We start from the raw sequence: 14,179 nt of genomic DNA on the forward strand, positions 1-14,179 counted from the left end.
GACTTTGCCTTTCTGGGTCAAACCAATACCCGCCTCCAGGCCCGGCTTCTGCTTCCAGCAAAACAGCGATGGTCATCGTCCTTGACGCCTGCCCACTCTCTGGGCCAGAGATGCTCCACGTGACATCCCCGGCTTCTCTTTTAAAATAACCAATCACGGTCCGTCCCGAGCCACTTCACCCTCCGTGGACCCATCTAACCCCTCTATCTATCTCCCCGCTCTAGCCTCCCATCTCAGACCGACCCCTCATCCTTGGAGTCACCCAAACTCACCTATTGCTCTTTCCCAAAATACACGTCTACCTGGGCTCTGGTATTGATTCTCCTTTTAAAGACTCTTCTGCCCATTTATAGTTGTAGAACGCAACAGTTTAGGGCTCACGAGTCAAGCCTCCCGGGCTCTATTTTCCTGTTTTGGCCACAGGCTCATAATATGACTTTTGGCTAATGACTTCACCTCTGAGCTTCCTGCCTGCAACCTGTGGAATCAACTACACATTTATCCTCCTGATGGGGTGCTGTAAACTATAATATTGGTCCAGCCCACATGGAGCCTTGGGTAAAAAAAAGAGAATCCAGAAGCACGAAGGATCACTATTACGTTTCGAAGCACCCATTAGCTGAACAGCCCACAGGGGCACAGTAAGAAGACTACGGGCAAAGTACAGGCTTGGGAACCAGCCCTGATGCTATTCAGTGACTCAGGTACACCACTTACAGAGCTTCACAAATCACTGGGCCCTTGATTTCCCGATTTGTAAAACAGAAAGCCCTGGGAGCCTTAAGTAAGGTTCGTAAAGGGCTCTGCAAATAAAAAGTGCCAGCTATCAGTATTATTTTAGAACTTCACAAACACCGGCAAGGGAGCCTTTGCAGGCAGATTAGACACTTTCTTTCCTTATTAAAAGTATCCAATCAGTTGCATTAGCCTGATGCACACAAAATTCACCTAATTTGCAGCTGAGCAACAAAAGAGAGGCACACGGACCAGAGGGCACTCACCAGCATACCCACAAAATTTACCTTGTTAACAGGCGAGACACCCAAAGATTCTAGTTCTTTGAATGGTGTAAACATATTCCTGAGTTAATGTCACACTACGAGGTCCAATCGATCCTTCCGGAGCTGCTTAGTGGCTCTTATAGGGTAACTGTCCCCATATAAAGATTTGCCTGTTTCCCTTTTCAATCAATGGTATTTACTGAGTGCAGAGCACTGTACTAAGCGCTTGAATACAACAGTTGGTCCTTCCCGAGTCCCTTCTTCTGAATCGTTTTGCTCATGTCCTTATAAGCATTGTGGCTTAGTGGATAGAGCACGGACTTGGGAGTCAGAAGGCCCTGGGTTATAATCCTGTCTCTGCCACTTGTCTGCTGGGTGACCTAGGGCAAGTCACTTCGCTTCTCTGGGCCTCAGTTACCTCATCGGCAAAATGGGGATTAAGACAGTGAGCCCCACGTGGGACACGGACTCTGTCCAACCTTGTATCTATCCCAGTGCTTAATACAGTGCCTGGCACATGGTAAATACTTAAAATATCATTAAAGGAAGAAAAAAAGATGCTGATAAGGACACATCTCTCCTGGGCTCTTTGTACTGAGTCAGGGACCTCTGACAGAATGAAAAATCACCCCGGAAGCTACACCAACATGTCATCACAAATCGATTAATCTTGAGCTTTTGCTGAGTGCCGAGAGTGTGCAGAGCACTGTGCTAAGCTCTGGGAGAATACAGCCCATGCCTTCAGGGTCCCAGCCCCCAGTATGTCTATTATCTATTTGGGGAAGCAGGAAGACATTAATATTTAAACGGTGGAAGCAGGGGAAGGTCAATACTTTAACTGTTAATGGGAGGAATGTGGTAGAATGTATGAACATTAACATACTAATAATTCGTTAAGAGCTATGTGCCAAGCAATGTACTAGGCGCTGGGGTAGGCACAAGATCCTCAACTCCCTCGAGGGGCTCACAGCCCAAGTATGAGGGAGCACAAGGAGGGAATCCCCATTTTGCAGATGAGGAAACTGAGGCATGGAGCTGTGATTTGCCCAAGGTCACACAGCAGACAAGTGGCAGAGCCAAGAGTAGAACTCAGGTCCTCTGAGTCCCAGGACCATGCTCTTTCCAATACGCTGTGCTGCTTCTCTAACATGCAATGAGATGTGCGAGCCACAGTCAGGTTAGCTTGGCAGGAGTAAAGTAAAATCTCATCTTTCCACAGTGTTTGCCTTCCCTACCGCATCGCCTATGCACTTTGCTCTACCCCCCTCCCCACATAAGCCTTACACTCAGTTGCTTCCCCTACCTGTAGTTATTTTAACGACCCTCTCACCCACTACACTTTAACCTCCTTAAGGGCAGGGATGGTGTCTACTTACCCCTTTGTACTGTCCCCAGCCCTTAGTAGCGTACTCCGCACACAACGTGTTCACGAAATACCAATGATGGGTTGACCGATAGGAGTAATGAGCGCAGGTGAGGTGAGGCAAGGTAAGAGGGAACCAGTGATGCCATGATGGTCGGCAAATTTCTGTTTAACACCCAGAAACGAGAAACCACGGGAGGCTCCTGAGGAGCGGAAAGATGCGCACTAGAGCCAGGGAGGCCAGTGAAGAGGCTCTGAAGACAGTCTACTGGGAATGTGACAAGAGCCTGAACTGTAAACTCGTTATGGACAGGAAATGTCTGCTGCATTGTACTCTCCCAAGCGCTCTGTACAGTGCTTTGCACATAGTAAGCGCTCAATAAATACGACTGATTGATGGACCGAGTGAGCTGTCAGTCGCCTGGATGTAGGGGGAAGAGCTGATGCAGGAAATGCAGAGGGAAAAATCGGTGAGTTTTAGTAACAGACTGAATGCGAGGGTTGAAAGAGGGGGGAGGGGCCAAGGATAATGCAAAGCCACAGGTTTCTAGTTGCTGGAGGGCATTGGTAGTGGTGGTGGGGATGAGAGAGGGAAGGGATTCAGGCTCAGCTATGTTGAGTTTAAGGCGCTGATGGGACACCGACATGGAGACGCCCTAGAGAGAGCAAGAGGAAATGGAGGGACTGCAGAGTCATTAAGCATTAGCTCCTCGGATCGGGGACCAACTAGCCTATACTTTCAGCTGGTGGAGCTCCGATTTTGGAGACGATTCTCAGCTGGCCCAGCTGCTAATGCTGATGTATGGCAACAGCAACCCAAACTGGGCCAACAATGTTCACGTCTTCCCCCTTCCTTGGGGGCATTCACCCCGCTTCGAATCCAAGCCCCTCCCCACCTTCAAAACTTTCCCAAAAAGGGCTGGTCCCCTTGCCACCCCGCAACAAGGAGGCATTCCCCAACTAAATCCCACCTCCTGGTCCTCCCAATCAGCAACCATTAGCACAGACACACTGCCATTATTTGCTTGCTTTTGATTTTATCCCCCCCTACCTGCTTCTAGTAAACCCGAGTGATGTACACTAAGCTAAGCACTTGAAGAACTACACCATAAGCAGACGTTCCTATCCACAGGCTTACACTCTGAAGAGATGGACAGTAGACTATTTACGATAGATGGAACCAGAATAATGGAATGTACAATTAAATACACATACATAAATTCAAAGGATGGATTAAATTCCTAAGTGCTACAGATGGCTCTGGGGCTCTACACTGGCTCGAACTATAGGAATAAATTTGTATCTGCCAATCTTTCCCACTAGATTCTAAAACCCTCAGGGTGGGGGGATGTGTACCTTATTTTTAGTCAACATTCCCAAGTGCCCAGTACCAATCAATCAATGGGATTTCTTGAGCGTTGATTGTGTGCAGGACACGGAACTAAGCATTCGGGAGATAACAAATCTACAGAGTTGATAGTTACATTCCTTGCCCACCAGGAGCGGACAGTCTAGAGAGGGGGACAGATGTTACTATAAATAGCCATTAAGTACCATGATGCGTTCAAAGAAAGCACTCAAAAAATGATGAATGAATAAAGCAGATGTGGATCATGTATGTTCTCTGCCCTATCTTGAGTGTATCTACCCCAGCAGTTAGTTCAGTGCTTGATGTTTAATACTGTCATTATTAATAATAACCGGATGACAACCTGGAGGGGATAAACACTCCCGCTTTTCTTTTTTAAATGGTATCTGTTAAACTCTTACTCTGCTATACTAAGCACTGGGGTAGACAAAAGCTAATCGGTTTGGGCACAGTCCATGTCCCACATGGAGCTCACAATCTTAATCCCCATTTTACAGATGAGATACAGAAAGAGAAGTGAAGTGGCTTGTCTAATGTTACACAGCAGATGAGTGGCAGAGCTGGGCTTAGGACCCAGGTCTTCTGATTCCCAGGCCCCTGCTCTATCCACTAGGCCATGCTGCTTGCTGCTTCTCCTTTCAGAGAGCGGGCTCAGCCAGTCCTGCGCCGATAAAATGGTCCAGGTGCTTCTGCACAAAAGGAAAACTAAGCGAGTTGTGGATCAGAACCAACACGAGAAACCAAGCTTTTCAAACTACATGTCTTAGGAAACTTGAAAATCAGAGGTGGAGGATGAAAGACCCAGTTCCAATTGGTGGAGAAGAAGGTCATAAAAGTCCTGGAGCACAGATTTAACCAATTACTATGCAGCTTTAATCCCAGTCACTTTCAAATGCCAAGTTTTCCAAAAGACATCAAATGGTACAAGCGATAGTGAACTTTGGCAGAATATGGTATATCTGTTTCAGATTCACCACCAACAACCTACCAACCACCCCTACAACTCTGGCTCCCTAAAGCAACGTGACTTGAAATAGAGCCCTGGGGACTTGAAGTTCAACAAAATTATTCAGAGTAAAAATTGTACCGATACACATACCCCTCAGGCAAGTAAAAGTTACACCCTCAGTGAAATTAATTTGCCTACTGCAATCTACAATACACTTTATTATATTCTTTCAAGCTGAAAATCTTTTGAAAAGTCCAGGGCAAACAAGCAGTTTATTGCATAACACTCCCGTGGGTATCTTTGGGTAAACCACAAATTAGATGTTAATCTAATAAAATAGAATTTACCGAATTTCATTCACTCTTCTTTGATTTCAAGTTAAGTTTTCCTAAGGTTTTAGAAGTCCTTGATGGGTGTCCAGGGCTAAATCTCGACCTGTTCACTCTGAAGCTCATCTTTAATAATTGGAGGGGTTATTATTTTTTTAAAGGGAAGATTATTTCCATGACCACAATTCAGAATTTATTTCACTCCTTTGCCGTACAGAGCAGAATCTGTCCATGGTCTGTCTAGCTTCCATAGCCTGCTGCCTTTAACCGCTTCAAAAAGCAATGCATAAAAGTGTCTGAAGTCTTTTCTTGTCCCTTCTTTCACCCAAATATTCACCCCCATTTTCCACCAACCAGCGATTACTTTCCCCTTGAAAGTCCCCAGCTTTTTGGAGTGTGCAACCTGGGTGCATCCATTCCCTTAATTCTGCCTAACCCTTTCATCACTTGCATTGCATTTCACAATTCCACAACTCTTCATAACCACTTTCAAGATTTTACAAGTTGTCCCCATCTCTGGAGTTGGAAAGCAACCTGAAATTCAAAGCACTTTCAACGTGAGCTAGACTTCAACTCTGCTTCTGATTTAGGATTCCATTTCTAACCTGGAGCTGTTTGGGAGAGCGAGGGGTGACAAACATAGTTCTGATAACTAGTTGGAGACCGGGATCCCTTGACAGTCATTTTCTTCTGGGACGAAGTTTTGCTAATTCCAGTTCATGGGGAATCGGCAAGCCACTCAAATATTTACCAACACATTTCTCAAACCCAAAAAATTGTCATTCCTTAAAAAAAAAAAAAAAGAGCTCTCACCTTAAAACTGAATGGTCCACACTTGTTAACTGTGGGGGCCCTGGCCTATCTATTCCTTCTGAGGGGAGCCCAGGGGCGCTGCAAGATTCCGGCTAACTAGCCGATTTCCTCAAAAACCTCTTCCACCTCCAAAGGACCCGGGTTAACAGTACACCTGCTTAGAATTCACCACGTCAAGCAAAACGAAGCAACTTCACGGTTTTCCTCAACAGGCCCTATCTACCCATCTTCTTCACCAATAAGCAGTCTTCAAATCCACACTGCTCTCTAAACCATTCTTACCAAACAAAGGTCTTACAACCACCCGGAAGGTACTGAAAATGAGCAGGCATATCTGAAACCACTTGGCAAAGGCTAAATATCTATTTGGGCATCTTCTCCAACCCCAACCCCATTGAAAAGGTTATCTGGAGTGTTTGAAAAAAATGCCGACCCCTGAATACAAGGCTCACAGAACCTCCTGAACTCCGCAAAGGAACTTTTCTATTACTGCCCATGGCAACTTGTTAACTTTACATCAAATGGAGCACCCATCAATTTCATGACCCAAGTGCACCTCAGTGTTACTAGAAGCTCCTCAATAAACGAACCCCTATCAATCTGCCAGAATAAGGGAATTCTGAGAATCTCGTTTCCTCCTGCTGAGGGTCTTCTAGCAAGCCAACGTGTCCTTCGCCACTCAAGAGTCAATCAATGGTATTTGAGCACTTAGCGAGCGTTTGGGAGACTACAAAACAAAAGAGTTGGGCGACGCGTTCTCTGCCCACAGGGAGCTTACGGTCTAGAGTCCTAGCAAAATGCCGACCCAAATGGTGCTTAATCTGTATTAATGAGGCAGCAATAAGGCGCACCAATCCAGCACCATTAGCTTTCTATTTTTCAACTTTCCAAAGTAAAGCAAAACCCAGGCCGCCCCGCCCCACGGGAATCATCTCTGGTTCCAAGGGGTGGAATCGCTCAGTTCAAAAGGACTCAGGGCAACTGAGGCTTTGGGAGAAGGGTGGTAGATGTTCCTTTCGCTTCTGTGGTGCTACAGTTCTCCAACACCTCACCCCGTGCCGCACTTTCCCAACGTAGCCCGACGCGAAGCCCCTGGAGGGCCAGTGGAGTTCTCCAACATGGCAATACAGAACATCACCACTACGCTGCCTCCTCCATTCCCCAAAAAGAGCCACGGTGCCACGTCAGCGCCCAAAGGCGTGGGGACCGAGGGTTTTATTGCCAATCTCGCCCCTGCCCCCAACAAAATAGATGGGTCGATTCATCAGTGACTACTGATACCAGCAGAAACGGGCAAAAAAAAATCGGTCCGGGCCTGATCCTGGCAGATGGACGTCCAATCTTCAGTGTTTTAAAGGTGGAGGGGTTTTGGGGTGACAGTGACTTGATGGTAACTATGGATTCAGTCCATGGGAAAGGAACATTTTCTAAACAGACCATCACTTGACCTAGAAACGAAGAACGCATCAATCTCACGACGACGTCGACGTCTGCCGAGGGCAACACTCCGCCACGGCAACATAACCCACGCGGCTCGAAAACCTACCATCCCGAGTGCAACTCCTGCATCTGCAGAGATCCGGCCTATCGAAGACGGACAGTGACATGGCCCTCTTCTCCTCCTTCCAGGACCTTCCCTCGGGCCACCCGCCTCACCCGGCTGCCTTCTGCCACCCGGCATCCTGGCCCTTTCAAAACTTGGGTCCAAGTGAGACCTCGGAGGCGTGGTGAAGATGGTCAAAAAGACGGTCTGCCCGGGTCTGTACCCCGGGAGAGCGGCCTTGGGTTTGGGCCACGTGCGGATGCGTCTGCGGCCAATGGGGTTCATGAGGACGCGCCTAGCCTAACCCTCCAAAAGGAAAAGGGTGCCACCAAGAACCCAGAACAGTCTTTGTGGGTGGGGGGGAAGAAATCACTGCTCTTTACTTACTCATCTTTTTCTCTGCTGTTGTCGGCTCACAAGAGAGTGAGCAAAGTGTGCAGGGCTAGGCCCCGTTTCCCATGGTCTGTAGACGGCGCTGTGAAGCGGCTCTGGGCGTGTGCAACGGGGGGGACCCTCCCCCCACTCTGCAGCCCTACCCGGTGCACGGAATGCGCCCCCTACTGACTCCAACCCTCACTGCCTTTGGCGTTTTTGGCTGCGGTGCATTTTGGGTGGGGGCTGGTATTTTCTCCGTGGCCATAAACCAGAAGCAACAATACGGGCTGACCCCCCTCAAAATAAAAAAAATAATAATAAATAAAACGGGATCTGGCAACCCCGGTGCGGTGGCTCTCCCTCGCTCGAGTCGGTCCACATGTACCAAACTGGCAGTTGTGAAGATGGAGCTGCCTGAAAAATGACACATCCAGAAGGCAGGATTTCGTTGTTTGCCCCCCCCCCCCCCCCAACACACACAGGCCTTTGTCTGCAAAATGGGGTTATAGCAAAGGCTTGCCTGAGAACAGGACTAGATGTTGGGGTGGGTGGTTTTTTTGGGGGGTGGGGTCATGAAGCAATGAGGGGCTGGCCCCGAGGCTGGCTCCTGGCAGCAGGAGCAGCGGGAAATCGCGCCTTTTCCAGCAGACACAGACACCCAAGTTTGGGGAGAGGGAGGGGAGGGGAAAGGAATGAGAGGAGGGGTGAAGAGGAAGGCGGCAAAGATACTACTCTCCATTCATTACGTTTTTTAGCCATTTCTGCTCTCCGCTCTACCGTTTTCTGTCACCTAACCGGCCTGCCCAACACGGAACTTTGCAATACCGGGCCGTTTCGCACGCAGCCGGCATTTTTAAAAAGAGGAGCCGCTTCTGCTGGAAAGGAGACGCGGATGGGAACTAGCACGCTAAGGAGGGATGCACTCGGAGAGCGACGACTTCACTTTGTGTTCTGTTGATTCGCCTCGTTGCTCCCCCCCCCCCCCAAAAAAGGAATTAGAAAAATCCACCCATCTCCCATCCCGCTCCGCACACAAAGCTGAGGCCGGGGCGATTTGTGGTAGGAACCATGTCTGCTCAGGTGCTTGGCTGCTCAGAGGGATTCGCCCCAGCCCCTCGTTCCTGCGCCTTATTCCGCTGACTGTTGCGTCGCCCTCGGGCACCTACAAGAACCGACGTTTCGGGGGGAGGCGAGGAGTGGGAGAAGAAAGCCGGTAGCGGTCCACGCCGTTATAGCGAGCGGATGATCAGCCATTCAGCGGCTGGGGCACGCTGGAGGGGAGGAGGCCCAATTGAAACAACAAAGCGACGAAAAGTCTGCAGAGGGGCGGTTCGGTGCCCTCAAAGCGTGGCCCACAGCGCCTCTTCCCAACGGGGCAGGCCCGGCCCCGGGCGGGAAGGGGGAGGGTGGCAAGGAAGGTGCGGACGGCTCCTCGGGGAACCGGGACGGGTGTGGGAAGGGCGGCGGGGGCCGACAACCGACTTACCTTGATTTGGTTTGTCAGGGTTGGCGGCGGCGGCGGCGAAGGGGGGCTCAGTCCGGCTGGCGCCGCGGCTGCCGGGGGAGGCGGCGGACGCAGCAGAGTGAAGGCGGCGGACGCAGCAGAGTGAAGGCGGCGGCGGCGGCGGCGGCACGAGACGCCGGCGGGAAGCGGCGGCGCGAGCGTGGCGCTCCAGTCCCCGGGCGGGCGGGCGGCGGCGGCGTCGACGAGTGGTGCAGACAAAGGGGGAGGGAGGGAGGGGAAGGGGAGGGGGGCGGCGGCCTCACCGGCGGCGGCCGCTTCTTTCCTCCTCAGCGGCGGCGGCGGCGGGGACCGGGAGAGGGAGCTCGTCTGAGGCAGACACAAAATCCCCCTCAGCGCCGCCTGAGGGGAAAAGGGGGAGGGGGGGGGGCGCAAGATGGCGGCGGCCGGGAAAGGGGGTGTGTGTGTGTGTGGTGTGGGTGTGCTCAGCTCATGGATCCCGGCGGGCGGCTTGGAGGGGGGGGGGGGGGAACCGTGGCCGGGGGGAGGGGAGGGAGGGGGCGAGCCCGCGTCTCCCCTCGGCAGACAATACAGGCACCTCGGAGAGTCCCCCCGAACCTGCCCGGGCCAAAATGGCGGCCGAGAAAGAGCGGAAGTGACGTAAGGGCTCATTAGCATAATAGGCTCATTGTCCGGCACGAGGGGGGGGTTGCCCCTCTCCCCCCCCCCCCACCGTGGGGGAGGGCATTTCTCTCCAAACCAACGTTAAAGCAGCCCTTGGGCTTGGGTCGCCCCAACTGTGCCCCCCCCCCAGCTTGGGGGGGGGGCGTTATATAATGCCCGGGGGTGGGTGGGAAGGAGAGGGGTGGCGTTCTCGCGAGAGTGGGGGGATTTGCCATTGACCCACTAGGAGGCGCCGTGAATAATGGCCGCAGTGCGCCTCCTCCCCCTCCCCCTCCTCCTCCCCCTCAGCGTGCGCGGCGGGCGCCTTCCTCGGGCCCCAGCGGGCGGAGGAGGCCCGGGCCTCAGGGCCGCAGCACCGCCCCACCACTCAGTCAGGTGGCCGCGCTGGGGATCCCTACGCAACCTCCCCGCTCCTCCTGGACTACATTGTGGGGGGGTGTGGTGTGGTGTGGAGAGATGCTCCCACGTGGAAGGGGATCAATCAATCAACCGTATTTATGGAGCGCTTACTGTGTGCCCAGCACTGTACTAAGCGCTTGGGAAGCCCAAGTTGGCTGCATAGAGAACGGTCCCTACCCAACGGCGGGCTCACAGTCTAGAAGGGATGGGCAGGGGGCCCCCACAAGGGCTATTAAAGCTGAGGGCGCTTAGTACAGTGCTCTGCACATAGTAAGCGCTCAATAAATACGACTGATGATGAGGGAGAAGCGGAGGGGGCGATGGACCACCATCCGTGACACGGGTTGGAGATGCTCCCCTCAACTCATACCGACAGGGTGGAGGAGAATTCCTCAAGCCAAGCTCTTCCTTTTCCCTTGGGAGAGCCAAGGCCTGGAAGGCGCTTCCCGGCTCATCTTCCTCAAAGACGCGGGGCTGAGGTATCCCCAAGTCTGCTCGACGAGCCGCCGTGGGACAGGCCAAGAACCGCCAGCGATGTTTCTTTCCTGCTGACCAGTGCAGTCCGGGCCTGAAAGATTCTGGATCTTTTGAACTTCCATATGCCCATGACAACCACACCCTGTAAATGCCTGGAAGGCGCTTCCCGGCTCATCTTCCTCAAAGACCCGGGACTGAGGTGTCCCCAAGTCTGTTCGACGAGCCACCGTGGGAAAGGCCAAGAACCGCCAGCGATGTTTCCTTCCTGCTGACCAGTGCAGTCCGGGCCTGAAAGATTCTGGATCTTTTGAACTTCCATATGCCCATGACAACCACACCCTGTAAATGCCTGGAAGGGCGCTTCCCGGCTCATCTTCCTCAAAGACCCGGGGCTGAGGTATCCCCAAGTCTACTTGACAAGCCACCATGGGAAAGGCCAAGAACCGCCAGCGATGTTTCTTTCCTGCTGACCAGTGCAGTCCGGGCCTGAAAGATTCTGGATCTTTTGAACTTCCATATGCCCATGACAACCACACCCTGAAAATTTTCATTCCACTGAGTAGACACGCAGAGATCCAGGAATCTAGAGATGCCTAATCTAGAGATTACCCTATTTAAAAACGAGTCGGCTGTAAACTCGAGTTTCCCAAGTTTTTTTTTTTTTTCAACGGAGCCTACACTACTAGTTTGAGATAAGGTTCCTGATCCTTAATTGTTTTAAGGTACAACCTAGGCCATTAGAATGGAGTGGGTGGAACAGGGGAGTCTGGGCAATTTTTACCCCCTGAGGATGATCTGTCATTCAGCGTCAGTTTTCTAGAGTATGCTCTTCAATTAAAAAAAAAAAAAAGTTACGGCACATCGTCTTGGCTTTCAGGATTTCAAAAGTTCAAAGTTTAGTCAACTCAAAACCTCCTTAAAATAATTAGGAAAAGTAGCTACCAATTTAAACAAGGCAATGTAACGCTCAGTGTGTGTAATTTGAGGTCCAGAACAACTTCATTAACAGACTGAGCGAGCTCTTGTGATCTTTTGAATTCTTTGAATTCTTGTGACTTTATTCATGGCTTTCCCAACTACACTATTGGGAACTGAATGAAGATCATCAAACTTGGTCTCAGGCAGTAGTAACTTTTTTTTTAGACATCGTGTGGAAACAACTGAAATTGGCAACAAGGAAGTTAAAGTAGCCTGATGCAGAAGAATTTTAAAGAATGAGGAAGCAGCAAAGCTAAAGAAATACTCTTAATATCATTTAAGCTGTCATTAATGGGTTTCAGGTTTCTTCATAGCCATCTTCCATACTGTGAAACACACCTTATGTTTTTCATTATATTGGAAAGCAATTATGAATTATGAAATGGTTACTGTGGTCAGATTTACATACTAAGGTTGCTGCTGAAACTTTTAGAAATGTTGGAAAAATATACCAAGCTTCCCTTAAACTAACTCTCAAATGATGTGATTACTCCTTTGTTAAATACCATTTCCTGCAAATGAAGATAATTTGGTATGGTAATGGCATATGAAGATTAGAAACAGTGCTGGCGCTTTAGAAGTGTCTGAATGTATATTTCTATACTGTGGTGACAGCTGTATCTTTTGGAGGTATTTTAATCTTAAAATTCACGATGACTTGTAAAAACTTTTTTAATGCTACTTTAAAATCAAATTCGGAGAGTAATGGAAAAATATATATTAAACCAAACGTTAAGGAAGGCTTTCAAGTTTATACACTCCATCTAGCCTCTAGTGAGTTTCTAGGGAGCCAGATTTTTGTTCTTAATGAAATTCAAGTGTTAGAGAATAATAATGGGTGAACGTCTGTAAGAAAGATTGACCCCTGGTGGGCAGACTGAGGACCTCACAGAGGAGGAAAGTCAAAAGATCCTCTTGGCAGGAGCCTTCTTTGGAATAAGGTTTGACCATCGGCATGGAAAAACACAAAACTATTCCCATCATTTTAAGTCCAGTTTTACGATGAAAAATGTCATGTGAAATACAACCCTCTAAATTTGCGTGGAGGGATGCGATGGGAGAAGGGTTCCGTGTTCCTTCCCTGGCTTCAACTTTCCGTGGTGATGAAGAAATCATTGGTTTATATAAAAATATTTACATTAGTTTATATAAAAATAGTATACCGAACTCTCCCAGATAACTTATAGAACTGGCAACGTGTGCAAATTGGCCTAGTGGAAAGAACCCGGGCCTGTGAGTTCAAATCCTGGCTCCACCATTTGCCTACTGTGTGACCCTGGGCAAGTCACTTTTCCGTGCTTCAGTTGCCTCATCTGTAAAATATGGATTAAGGCTATGAAATCCCATGTGGGATTACGGACTGTTTCCAACCTGATTATCTTGTATCTACCCCCATGCCAGTGCCTGGCATAGAGTAAGTACGTAACAAATACCACAAAAATAAAAGGGCAGATACATTTCTAGAGTTGTGCCTAGCGGTTTCAGTGCCACAACTACTGTGCTGCCTGTAATAGTAATGGTTTCCACCTTGTGTACCAAACAGTTGTGACAGGCCAGTGTGCATATATGGAATTACTCCAATACTACATCAGAGTAAAGATGATAATGTCCTGAAAGAGAGACCTCACTGCACATGAGGAGTGAGGTATATGTATACATCCTCCCACTTCATCAGACCCCTGGCAGCAAGGTTGGGGTTTATGGTGTGCCCAAAGATACACACCTGTCCCCCGCCAAAAAGGTTGGGAAGTACCATTCTAGTCACGAGACACCAGGCACCTGAAATTCTGGATTCTAGTCCCGCTTCCCCCACTACTCCGAGCTTGGGCATGAATGACACATCCTCTCTCCACCTCGGTTTTTTCCACCTGTAAAATGGGCATACTTACTTGCCCTAGGATTTTGTTTTGAGAATGATTTAAAAAAAAAAGCAAGAACTATTTCTTCCTACTAGAGATCCCTAAACATTAGGAGTTCAATTAAAGGAAGAAATTAAGAATTGAACAGGCAACTTTTTGACTTTCCTATCATCAATTAAAATCTACCTCCAAGTGAGAATTAATCTCTAACCATCCGTTAAATGTTCACCTTCCACCACATATGTTTTCACTAGGCATTTTCCAACACTCGATTAAGCCCAATGCGGTGTCGGAGAAAATTGTGGGTGCAATATTGGACACAGGGTGGTACAAATGCAAGTTTTTCATAATGTGCGGTTCTGCAAGAATGCAACCCCTGCATTTGGTGGGGTGGGCGGGGCGGGGGGGGATCTCAATGCTCAAAATGACACTGTACAGTTGATTTTTGAATTTTCAACATTATGAAACTGATTTAGGGTCACATACTTTAGCAGGTAGCCTGCAACCATGTTACTGGATCACTGAGAGAACAATTGCTTTTTTCCTCCCTTCTAACCCTCTGAATATCCCATACCACT

At 49.4% G+C, this 14,179-nt stretch overlaps 1 protein-coding gene across 1 annotated transcript in view; it reads right to left on the reverse strand.

Annotated features, from left to right (window-relative positions):
- The window catches only part of LOC119931536 (activity dependent neuroprotector homeobox), a 52,601-nt gene extending 43,262 nt beyond the window's left edge, over positions 1–9,339 (reverse strand). The window contains exon 1 of the mRNA XM_038750295.1: positions 9,229–9,339. The gene's annotated coding sequence lies outside the window, so the exon portion shown is untranslated. The remainder of the gene's footprint in view (positions 1–9,228) is intronic.
- Between the last annotated feature and the right edge of the window lie 4,840 nt (positions 9,340–14,179).

This window comes from Tachyglossus aculeatus, chromosome 8 (genome assembly GCF_015852505.1).
Source record: "Tachyglossus aculeatus isolate mTacAcu1 chromosome 8, mTacAcu1.pri, whole genome shotgun sequence".
NCBI classification, from domain to species: Eukaryota; Metazoa; Chordata; class Mammalia; order Monotremata; family Tachyglossidae; genus Tachyglossus; species Tachyglossus aculeatus.